We start from the raw sequence: 5,760 nt of genomic DNA, 5'->3' as shown, positions 1-5,760 counted from the left end.
CATTTCTGTTTAATGTGGCCATGTCGGTGGTGCCGGCCTCCCTCCCCACGAGCGGGCGACACCATGTGTACATGTCCATATATGCAGACGACATAGCTCTGTGGTGCCGGGGACCACCGGGCGAGGCGTTCCGCGTGCGGGGGTGCCTTCAGGGAGCCCTGACCGCAATCGATGCCAGCTTGCGCGGCCTTGGTCTGTCGCTGAGCGCGGACAAATCGGTGGCCATGGCCTGCGTTTCGCGCTCGCGCGCGCACCTTGCGCCACTGTCACTGGACGGGACTCCAATTCCTTGGCGTAAATCGGTGCGGTACCTTGGCCTGGACATCGACTGGCGCCTTTCCTTCCGCCCCGCGGCGACCAAGGCCTGTCTGCAGATGAAGAGGATCACCGCCGCCGTGCACAAGCTCACCGCTCGAGGCCAGGGCATCTCCCAGCAAGCCGCGCTGCGTCTATACAATGCCGCAGCTTTGGGGGCGGTGCTTTATGCGCTGCCGCTCGTCACGGTGCGCAAGCCGTGCTGGAAGAAGCTCGAGCTTCAGCACCGCAAGTCCCTGCGCGTGTGCCTAGGCCTGCCCAAAAACTCGCAGTGCGCCGCAACGTTGGCCGAGGCAGGAGCGTGGCCCCTTGAGCTCCAAGCAGCGCGCAGGGCACTGAATCACATCGACCGGCTTCACCGCGCACCGGACGGCGGCTCGCTGCTGCAGCGTATGCGCTCGCACCCGCGCTCACGAATGGGCGCGGCGCTGCTCGAGTATGAGCAATTGACGCAAGGCCCACCCCCCTACGGCTCCTGCGCGCCCTGGCCTGCTGCCTCGGAGGTACAGCGAGAGATCGTCGGCATCGCGGGAAAGCGGAGCACACCCCTCTGCGCTGTGCAGCAGCTGGCCAGAGCCGTCATACACGAGGAGCTCCAGGACCATCTCCTCGTGTACACCGACGGCTCAGTGGCCCGCGACAGCTGCTCCCTTGCTGCGGCGGCCACCATCCCCGCCCTGCGACTGCACAGCCAGCAACACGCAACCTTCCTGGGCTCCTCCACCACGGCGGAGTTGATGGGGATCCGGCTCGGGCTGGACCTGCTGCTCACCCTCGGCCCTCCGCCGCCCAGGAGTGCTCTGCTGTGCGACTCCCGCGCCGCCCTCAGCCGCCTGCAATCTAACGGCCGCGGTACCCCACTAGTGCGGGAAATTCGCTCGCGCATCGAGCGCCTCGCGCAGAGAGGTTGTGCCGTGCGTGCACAGTGGGTGCCCGGTCACTGCGGCATCGCCGGCAACGAAGAAGCTGACGACCTCGCGACCGCTGCACACCAACTACCTGCCAGCGATCTGCCCCTTGCGCTGGAGGACGTGCGTGCGGCCATTCACGACCATCTCCGAAAGCAGCACCCCGACCCACGCATCGCGGGAGGTGAGCGCATCGACAGTGTCACCGGCTGTCGCGCACTTACACGGTCGCAACGTGCAATGATCCTCCGCGCGCGCATTGGCTGCGTGTGGCCCGGGGAACGACGGGTGCGTCACGGAATCGCGACGAGTGATGTGTGTGACGGGGGCGGTGCAGTGGAAACACTAGACCATCTGCTCCTTCGCTGCTCCGCGTTCGCCGATGCTCGTCGCGATATGCTCGCGGCCTATAGGGCGCAGGGCATACTACCAGACTCCATCAGGACGCTATTGTGGCCGCAGGGCAGTGTGCGCACTCGTGAGCGAACTTTGGTGAGCCTCTGTGCATTCCTCGAACACACGGGCTTGACGTCCCGTCTGTTCTCCGTCAGGTAGTTACACGCAGTGACCGAACGCTCCGCGAGTTCTACCTTGAACGATTAATAACTGGACGCCCCACTCCAGTTGTAACCTGCACAGTGCTGTGCGCGTGTGTGATTTAATTCCTCTAAAATGAACTAATCTCGCACACAACCTGGACACATTACTTATTGTGTAAATAGTTTGTACATATTACTTCTCCCCCTGTCCTCTATTCCTGTCCCCTCACCTCTTTCATTTCATTTCTCCATTCTGCCTGCTATCCTTTATTTCCGCTGCCCCAGCTCAGGTGCTTCAGTATCGATGGCAGATGCCGGGGCAAGCAAAAATCTTTTCCTTCCTTTTTACTATTGTTTTTAATAAAACCACTACCACCACCATCTGAAAGCGCCTCAATGTTCCTTCTCAGCAAGCTTACAGATATGTCATCTACTGCAGGTTGTTTATTCATTCGAAAACTGAAAATGATCCGGGCAAGGTCAGGTTTCGAAAGCCGCGGCAAAAATGCAGGTGCTGCCAAAGAATCACCGAGCGTCACATCTTGCCGATGCTTAGATAAAGCCTCTGTTGAAGCCTGACTGAAGAAATGATTGAACAAGTCAGCTGATCGACAGGGTTTCCTGGAAAATGTTCTATCATGGATTTTGCAGTCTCGGATTTCCCTCTGAGATGGTTTATCAGCGACCAGATTTTCCTAGCACTTTTGGACGATTGATTAAATTTGTGTAAGAAAAAGGGACGTTTTGCAGCGCGGAGAAGAGCAACTACTTTATTTCTTGCAATCTTATATTCTAATTGGAGGTCTGTATTGTTAGGTGTGCGTTTACTTTTTTTCCAAAGCCAATCTCTGTGAGATATGGCTTGCATAATATCGGAATTAATCCATGCATAGCTTTTCCTGCACTTTTTAATAATAATAATATTAATAATAACAATAATAATTGGTTTTGGGGGAAAGGAAATAGCGCAGTATCTGTCTAATATATCAGCGGACACCTGAACCGCGCCGTAAGGGAAGGGATAAAGGAGGGAGTGAAAGAAGAAAGGAAGAAAGAGGTGCCATAGTGGACGCCAATTATATAATCATGTACAGATCTGGTTCCTCTGTTTGGTGCTCTAGTTTGCGGATACTATTCAAGACGTGAAAAACATTTTTTTATTGATCTTCTAAGATCAATATCTTTCTTTTCTTCTTCTTCGTAACAAAAAATGCTTATCAACATTTCTAATTTATAGTGTTCAAGAACGCCGGCTGCAAACTATTTTCTTCTTTTCGGCACCAATCTCTTCGCTCCACTCAGAATAGAACGTGAAGCCCGCTACCATAGATGCGCAGCAGTGACGATTTTTGAAAGCCTAAATCGCATCATGGCATGAAACGGGCTCCACAATAACAAAAGCCATTTTTTACAAGCATATTTCTAACGGAGAATATAGCGCGATGGCGACTTTGGCGACATATGCTTTTCTGGGGGAAAAATTGTGGCAGTTAGGGATGCTGCGTTGAGTGGATGATGCGCAACCATTTTCGCGCCTTAAATATATGCACTGTGTGGATACTGCAATTCCTTCAATAAAAGACCGTCGAAGCAGTTGTGATGACCCCCATAATGCGCAGGTCCACACGGGACGTAGAGGCAAAGAGACACCGTATGGCTCAGTTTAAACAAACAGATATATTCAATAATTATACATGATTAAGATTCAGAGGCTGGGGCGTCCGAGCTTACGTGCCGACGACTTCATGGGGGCGATGGAGTGGCTCCGGAGTTGGGCTCGAGCGGTTGCTGGCAGAAGCTGCACGCCGTCGGGTTTCGGCGCTGAAGGCCCTCTTGGCGAACGATGTCGTCCTGAGCGTTCTTCTTCCGTACTGCTTGTCGATTTTTATATCCTCTTCTCCACACTCCCTAGGGTGAGGACGCCCACGCCGGAGGGGAAGGAGGGGGGGCTAGGGCTTTCACTTGGGCGCACAAGCATACCACCGCACTTATGGTCTCGCCCCCTTCACGTGTTGAGTCCGAGGGAAAGAAGGTTGTCTTCGAGGTAGCGCATAGCGTCGGCTGTGGTAAGGCGCGCTCTGGCCCGCTGACAGTTCCCGCGGGTCACCGGCCTCCATTCTCCATCCATCAACTGACACTCGCTCCTCAAGGTAAGGCGCGCTCTGGCCCGCTGACAGTTCCCCTGTCCTGGAATGTGCTCGGGAGGGCCGCCCCTGGAACCGCCACGCCAATTGGGGAGGATAAAGCCCGTTTCCCCGCGGCGGCGGCGGCGGGTCCGGTTGGGTCCGGTTGGGCTTAAACCCCTTCGTTCTGGTCGTCACTCAAAGAGCATGGCTGGGTAATTGATGATGCCGCTGTCATCTGGGTCTCCGTCTACGCCGCGCCGTCGAACGCGGAACCTCGTAGCACACACCAGGAATGTCACACTCGCTCACCCTCCAGAAGAATGTTCTCCGAACATTTGAGTCCACGCAGCTCCCCTTGTCTTTCTGAATCGCCTCGCACAGTGCGTCCGACAAAACACTTTTCGCTGCACTCAACACCACTGCACAACACCATGTGCCTCAGCTGTCATAACTGGCGTCTCCAGGGGCAGCACTGATCTTCTTTTACAGATAAACATGAAACTCAGCACCCAAGCCCCTCCTTTCTAGTCCAAACTGGACGAAATAAATTTACCACAGTTACAAAGGAGCTCCCACTTCTAGCACGATCACGGCACAGAGAAAAATATAGATAACAAAAGGAAGTAGGGCAGGTTCTGCATGCGCTCCGCATGCTCTCCTGTGAAGATGTTACTTAATGACAGAAAGGTTTAACTACCAACTCTGATATCTTAACACATAAGCACATAGCAATGTTATGAGCTGCGGCATTGCACAATTCTAACCAGTTCACAACTCCGCTCTGTTTACGCCATTAGTCCGACTTATCTTTCCGATTTCGCAGCGGATATCGGCCTTCATGAGTCATACCAAGTAAGTCTGTGACCCTTTGTCTGCTTTGGGACTCGCGAGGGCTCGTGGCAGGAGCCTCTCCTGGCGTTATCTGCGCGGCAACCTCGCGCGCTTCTTCTTCTAGCAATGCATGAAGTAAATCCGGTGGCATTCCGGCCGTCACCTCTGGCGCCTGCCGAACAAATGCAGGAGAGGGCGTTTCTTGCGAACTATCTGCGCGCTCCGCTTCACTTCTGTCCCCATCAAAATCCGCGCTTTCCCTTTCCTCATTTCGTGAATACTGAACCGGTGCCGACTTGAGGCGATTTGCGTGTATCCTTATCAAGCGCCGGTTCACGTCTCGGACTCTGAAGTTTACCGGAGAAAGCTTCTCGACAACCTCGCACGGTCCTCTCCACTTCGTCTGGAACTTACGAGCTAGCCCAATCTGCCTTTGGCAGTTTTCAATGTACACGCTGTCCCCCACATTAAACGGCGCGTCTCTAGCACTGCGATCGTGCACCTCCTTCCTGCGCTTCGCCGCTTTCTTTAAGGCCTCCTTTGCGATGTCCCTCGCCACTTGCAAGCGCGATTCTAGCTCCACCTTATAGTCGTCCAGTGAAGCGTATGGGACACGACGGGGGCCCTCTGGCACTTCACTAGGCTGGTCCGGGTCTCGGCCGTAGAGAAGAAAGAATGGCGATTCGCCCGTGCTCTCGTGTGCTGCGGAATTGTAGGCAAACATTGCATACGGGAGCCACAAGTCCCAGTCCCGCTGGTCGCGCGACACAAAATGCGACAGGAACCCGGCCACGGTTTGGTTCAGTCGCTCCACCGCGCCGTTGCAAGCCGGATGGTACGGTGTTGTCTGCTTCTTAGCGATCTTAAGCAGCTCGCAAACTCTCCTCATTAGCTGCGACACGAAGTTCGTTCCCCGATCTGTCAAGAGTTGCCTCGGGGGTCCATGTCGGAGCACGATCTGTTCGACAAATGCTCTTGCAACCGTGTCTGCCTTCTGATCTGGGAGTGCTACCGCTTCCGCGTATTTTGAAAGGTGATCGA

The sequence above is a fragment of the Amblyomma americanum genome, chromosome 6 (genome assembly GCF_052857255.1).
Source record: "Amblyomma americanum isolate KBUSLIRL-KWMA chromosome 6, ASM5285725v1, whole genome shotgun sequence".
NCBI classification, from domain to species: Eukaryota; Metazoa; Arthropoda; class Arachnida; order Ixodida; family Ixodidae; genus Amblyomma; species Amblyomma americanum.
Note: the sequence above shows the minus strand (reverse complement) of the source record.